This window comes from Lactuca sativa, chromosome 9, assembly GCF_002870075.4.
Source record: "Lactuca sativa cultivar Salinas chromosome 9, Lsat_Salinas_v11, whole genome shotgun sequence".
In the NCBI taxonomy this organism is placed as follows: Eukaryota; Viridiplantae; Streptophyta; class Magnoliopsida; order Asterales; family Asteraceae; genus Lactuca; species Lactuca sativa.
In genome coordinates, this window is record NC_056631.2 from 209382568 (window position 1) to 209389605 (window position 7038).

Below are 7038 nucleotides of genomic sequence, written 5' to 3' on the forward strand. Positions count from 1 at the left end.
TTTCAAAATTTAAATTTTCCACCTTAATTACATTAAATTTTAATTTCAAAATTTAAAGTTTTTCACTTTAATTCTATTAAATTAATACCATCAGATTAACAAATAAAATAAAATTAATATAAATTATAAGGTGGTTGATGTGCACAAATTATACCTATCTAGTTTTAAATTTATAACCTAACAAACTTATACTAACTATGCACCTATAGGCGGTGTACCTAGTCAGATTATATTATAGCTTGGGTAAGTCGGGTGTCGATCACAGGAAATGGTATTTAATTAATAAAATAAATACTAAAAGCTAAACTAAGAAAAACAACTAAAAGTGGGGGTTTTATCGGATTTTACAAGTTTAGAAAAACTTAAACACTCAACTAAAAATGATTATAATCAATATACTAAAACATTTTCGTTTAGTTTCGAATCCACCTTTTTCCTATGGTTATTTCTTATTTATGGATTAATAAAGTTAGTTAGCAATTTATATGTAATTAGAAATTTGGTCAAATCTACTAATATTTTCACCAATTCATGTACTACTTTGTAAGGTCCTACACAAGCAAACACAAAATTAGTTATTAATTATAATTGGGCTATGTAAGATTTGTTAAACACAATTATAGGCACAATTATGTTCTCTAACACAGTTAAATTGTTACTTTTGTCACTTAACTAAGATGCGGTCAATCCTAGCTCTAGCAATTTAATGGTCACTAAATAACTAGATAAACAAGTTCATGTAATTTAATGGTCACTAAGCTACACTAAACTTGAATTTAAGCTACAAAGCCACAAACTTTAACATGTTAGGTAATGATAATCAAACACATGCATAAACCAAATTCATATAATCCATAAAGTAAGAAACTAACTCATAGTTTTAGGTTTCATCTAACTAAACAAAAGCAATGGTTTTAGCCCATAATCACAGCTGATGAACACATAAACATAAGGTAAACTAGGCTAAACATCATTAAACTAAGCAAACCGAATGTGTAGATGCGAATCCTTGCTCCAATCGACTTCCTAGCTTCCAAAATCGGCCCCAAAGGGTTCTTAGAAAGGTTTTTGTCGCAAAACTTCTCCAGAAAGTCACCTCCAAGTCCCTCGATTCGTGATAATGTTTGGATATATATACTTGCCTAAAATCTGGCCACCACGACGTGGTAAAGGCACCACGTCGTGGTCCTCGTGTTTATCCTGTATTCCCTAAGCCAGCGTCAAGAATCGCGAAGATTCTATTCACCACGTCGTGGTTGTTGGAAATCCGACTTTTCTCGAAACATGAAAGTCTTCTAAAATTGTGTCTAGTTTTCAGATCATTTTGAATCACCTTAATCGGAGTTACGAATTATGAGATATGGTCAAAATACTGACAAGGGGTCAAGCTGTCCAACAACATCTTTCTTTTGTCTTCTTCTTGCCTAAGCTTGCATTTTCCTGCTTCCAACTTCCATGTTGCTTCCGAGCATGTGTTTTATGCTACATAACATATATTAAACATAATAAGTACTTTTTGTTCTATAATAAGCATAATTATAGCTAAAAGTATTAAGATATGATGTAAAATATATGTGTAGATATGCACATATCAAAATACCCCACACTTATCTTTTGCTTGCCCTCAAGCAAAACTAATTAATTTTAATTCAAACCTTCATCGCCACCATCATATAGAACAATCCATTTTGAACTCAGCCATTATACCAAGATCTCAATGCGCATATTTATGTCTAAAATCCTAACAACTTTCCAATCCTAAATACTCACAATCCTTATGAACCTTCACCTCTTAGTTTATACGACACTCATTTTTGCAACCCTCTGAATCAATCCTCAGATATCTTTCTTAACCTCAAGGTATTTTTGTTAAGCTACCAAACATACATAATCTAGAAAGAATTACAACTTTTGATACCATAATGGAGCTCTTTGGAATTCTTCACTTCTTTGATATTTGATCTTTGATTTCTTTGAATTCACCACCTTCTTTTTTTTCAATTTTTGGTATCTTTCAATTTTTTTCTTTTGGAATTTTGATATTTTGATCTTCATACTTGATAGCTCCAAAATTCTTCAACTTTTCGATAATTTCTCTCTTTTTTTTTACATTTATCTCACTTTTTTCGCTCAAAACCTACATGCTTAAGCAAAGGTGCTCAACTTCAACCTTTATTGGTTAAAGGTATTAGTCTATGTACAGTGACTACATAAGCTTTCCTGGATAGATTTCAGGTTTAGGCTGCAAAACATATTATGCCATAAAAACTACCAGACTACCTTTTCATAACTCATGGCTTTTCAGTAAGACTTGGGAAGCCACAAATATACTATAACATGTATTGGCTCGGTTAAACATTTGAGCTCTCATCGGATCATCCCATATAACACTAGCAACCTAAGTTCAAATTATTACTAGATCAAAATTTTAGATTATTATTTCAACCCTATTAAAAAATTTTAAATTTACTACTTTTCTAGCAATTTACTTTTTCGACCCACTACCCCACACTTATTACATACAATGCCCTCATTGTATGCTTATGCAAAACATCTAATTAAAAAGAGGGAGAAAAAGGAACAAACTCCCCTAGGATAGAAGATGCATCTCGAATCGTGTGTAGGATCTCTAGCTTGCTCTAAAGTGTGGAAACAAAATTGGAAAGTAGAATGGCAGCCTCCTGATGTGATGATAAACTCCCCCACAACATAGGAAAGTATCAACCATGTCGTGACAATCGGGACATTACTTCAGCATGGTGTAAAAATAAAATTCGATGGTGTGTGAAGATCTCATGCATACCATAGAATTCAATATAGAATTGGAAATGCCACTCTTGAACACTTAGACTACTAAAAGTACGGGACCAGACTCGAAAAACGGACTCGAAAAGCACCACCTCGTGGTGGAATTCACCACCTCGTGGCAGAATTCACCACCTCGTGGTGGCTCAAACAGATTATTTTTCTGGTATTCTGACTGCGACAACACAACGTGGTGGGGATTACCACGACATGTTGGTCTTGAAATTGCAATAATCGGTGCCAGAATGAGCAGATTTCTGGATTATACGTGGCACCAACGAATGTACGAAGCTGTTAGGCATGACTCCTCACTTATAGATGCAAACAAACACCCAAAAAATTGCTCAAATCTTGTTTCCCTCATCGTTTTCTAATCTTTCTATATAGATAACCTTCTTTTGTCAATAATACCCTCACTCGGACTCTAAATATAATACTTGGAAAGCTTCTTGTGAATGCAAATGTGTAAGATCAAATGAAATTAAAGAACCATTCATGAAAAAAAATGTGTTGAACCACTGCCACGACGTGTTGATGATGTCCACGTCGTGTTGTCTTCTTTTCAGTAAATATGCTTTAAAATGCTTTTCTCTTCATTATGTGGCAACCCCACACTTATTCAAAAACTTGTTCTTCAATTATGATCTTCAAAAATCGCATGGCTTCTTCAAATTAAGCTCCTTCACTGCTTCACTTTCGTTTAACGCTACAAAATAAGATCAAGAACTACGGAAACACATCACCATTCAGTTAAACTAAAAAAAACTAAAAATTTAAAATTTAAAACTAAAACAATTTAAAAGGAAAACGAAAATGCAAACTCATAAAAATCGGGTTGCTTCCCGACAAACGCTTCTTTTAGAGGAGTCGTGAGTCGGACTCCTTCCCACTCTACGTTGCATCGGGTGGAAGTGTAACCTCCCCATTCTCCATCATCTTGAACCTTGTTCGTTTGTAGGCAACCCGTCTGTTGAATGCCTTTATTGAACTTTCTTGCATTGTTGGGTTGGCATCTTCTTTATGTTTCCTCTTGGGTTCTCTCCTCATTCTCGTGTCTTTAGCTTTTGTCTTGTGTCTTTCCGGATTTTTCTTGTCAAAATGAGACTCATCACTCTATACTTCTTTTTCTTCAATCACCTCTATTACTGGATTTGGTGGTCTTGTAAAAGCAAACACCTCAAACATCATTGGCGTTGACACTAGAGGTTTTGAATAATTCACTTCTTTTTCCAATTGCTCTTCGGGTAAAGGCTCCTCCCATTCCTCCCACTCTTCTTCTTTCACGCGTTCAAATTCATCATGCTTAAGGAACTTTGTGTTTTCTTGTTTCACAAAATTTTCATTGGCACGGGATGGGAAAGGAAGAGGTGGTCAATATGGCTCAACAACAGAAAAATCATAATCTTTTTTTATTGCCCACGACATGGCACTATTGTCTCCACATCGTGGCGAATGGGCAGCTTCACGATACTCTTCTTCTTCTTTCTTTTTTACTTCAAGTGACTGATTAGAATCCTCTTCAAGTTCCTTCATATGCACCAATTCATCTTCTTCTTCTGTATCAACAACTATGACTTGATCCGTACGGATTGACTTGACTTTTCTTGAAAGTAAATCTGATAGCTTTTCTTGTGAAAGTTTTGTTAATTGCCCAACTTGTGTTTGGATGCTCAAAATAGATTCTTGTTGAACTCTAAGTGTTGCATCATGTCTTTTTTCACTAGGTTCCATGAATTTGAATAGCATCGACTCAAGAGCATATATTTTCTCTAAATGGACTTGCTCAATTTGGTAGAGATCATGCTTAAGTTCTTGAATTTCTTTCACATCTCGTTCCCTCTTGTACTCGACCTCACAATCCTTAGTATAATGGGGTCCCTCACAAGCTCCACATCTATCATGAATTGATCCACCAATTTTTGTGATCTTTTCTTCCATTGCGTCGAGCTTTGCAGTTACTGCACTGATAGTATCTTGACCTCCATATTTACTTGAATTCCCTCTAGTGAAATCCTCCTTTGAGCTATAATACTCTCTTGAATGCTTAGCGAATTCTTCAATCAAAACTTTATTTGTTGCCGGATTCTTCTTTGTCATGGGCCCTTGCGAGTCTAAAAGTTGACGAGTGCCCACATTGACTCCATCATAAAATATCGAGATTTCTTGTTGCACATTGAAGTCATGTTGAGGGCAATGTCGTAACAATCTCTTGTAACGTTCCCAAGCTTCATATAATTACTCCCCTTCTAATTGTTGAAAATTCTGAATATTTCTCTTAACCTTTGCCACTTTTGAAGGAGGGGTAAACTGGTTGATGAACTCGGTCTTAAAATCAGTCTGTGTCGTGATTTCTTCAAAGGGATGTGATTTTAACCATTCTTTTGCTTCATGGGCCCTTGCGAGTCTAAAAGTTGACGAGTGCCGACATTGACTCCATCATAAAATATCGAGATTTCTTGTTGCACATCGCAGTCATGTTGAGGGCAATGTCGTAACAATCTCTTGTAACGTTCCCAAGCTTCATATAATGACTCCCCTTCTAATTGTTGAAAATTCTGGATACTTCTCTTAACCTTTGCCACTTTTGAAGGAGGGGTAAACTGGTTGATGAACTCGGTCTTAAAATCAGTCCATGTCGTGATTGCTTCAAAGGGATGTGATTTTAACCATTCTTTTGCTTCACCCTTCAATGTGACTGGTAAGAGCTGAAGCATCACTGCATCTTCACTCACGTTTGGTGCATCACTGGTAAAAGTAGAATTGTCTATCTAATGAGAACCTTGTTATTCCTCTCGATGAGATTTAAGTCAACACTAAACATCAATTTGTGAGGAAATGGTGGAGATCATCGATCGAGAAATCAAAAGCCTCAAACAAAGCCACATACCTATAGTAAAAGTCCAATGGAACTATCGTAGAGGGTCGATGTTTACTTCGGAACATGAGGATTAGATGAAACAACAGTACCTACAATTGTTCAACAGTTCTCCCACCACTTGTGGAACAAAATAGATGAGAACAAAATAATTTTGGGAAAAAATTCCTTTAATGGGGAGATAATTTAACATCCCATAATTTAGGTCTAAAACTTTAGATAGTCAATTCACTACGAACCTCTTTGTAATCTGACCTATTGAGCTCTAATGCATATTTTGGAAAATATATAGTGTCATTACAACTAATATAAGATTTCTAATGGTATCTTACTTCCAATTGTGTAAAATCTCAAATGAATCGCAAAGCAAAAACTGTAGCCCTAGTTAATACGTCTAAAAAACTGAAATTTCATATTAAGCATCTGTGAGCGAAGTAGGCACTCTAGTCTCATAGTACATATTCACATGTTTCCAAAAATATAAAGAACATCCAAAACAGAGTGCGTATGAAAGAGATACGCCCATTATAAGAAACCAAAACCAGTATAATACTAATTTTCTTAAAACTACATAAACCGTTTCGATTCGTTGACACACTTACACACCTCAAATGGAAATTCCGAGAACGTTTTTGAACTTAGGTTATGGTCTATTATTTAATTTCATACTCAAAATATTTTTAGATTTTTTTTTTCAAAAGTCAAAATAATCGGACGTATCGGGTCAATTAGATGCGAATCTTTAAACACGATTTCCCACAGTTCTACAACTCGAAAAATTAATCTGTCTAGGTTTTGGAATCCTTGAACTCGAGTATATTGTATGTCACTTTTGAAAAAAAATATTAGGTGTCGGGAATTTGGCACACAAAACTAGGATGTTTTTAGGGTGTTTTTAAGAAAATGACATCACCATGGCCTACCACCCTTGCTTCCATGCATGGAAAATCAGCCAACCCCTCCTCCCTTGTCCACGCGAATTACCTTCGCCTTTACCTATTTGGAGTACACTCCTCACCTTCTAGTACAAGGCATGGTTCACTTGTGTGTTTAACTAACTCTTAGAGTATGTTGCTTAGCATGGAGCTAGGAGCTTGGTAGACACTATAAAAGGAGGCCTTGGCATCTCCAATTCATCACAAAATCAGCCTCAAAATCTTTCAATGTAACGCCTTGTTTCCAATTATTCCCATGTTGGGGATGGTGATCAAGGATTGGGTATTTGTCACACCCCCAAACCAGAACGGCGGAATCGTTCGGGGGCGGAGGACGTCATATTCAGTATCATAACAGTTCATAGAAAGGAAAGTACACACCACCATAATATAAATATGTTTGAAAAGTTTACATGATTGTAG

At 35.7% G+C, this 7038-nt stretch overlaps 2 non-coding genes across 2 annotated transcripts; both read left to right on the top strand.

Moving 5' to 3' along the window:
* Positions 1-4981: 4981 nt before the first annotated feature.
* LOC111897662 (small nucleolar RNA R71) lies at positions 4982-5087 on the top strand. Its single transcript, XR_002852348.1, has one exon. It is a non-coding gene; the product is annotated as a small nucleolar RNA R71 (small nucleolar RNA).
* A 187-nt stretch (positions 5088-5274) lies between these two features.
* On the top strand, positions 5275-5380 carry LOC111897664 (small nucleolar RNA R71). The gene has a single exon (XR_002852350.1). It is a non-coding gene; the product is annotated as a small nucleolar RNA R71 (small nucleolar RNA).
* The last annotated feature ends 1658 nt before the right edge of the window (positions 5381-7038 follow it).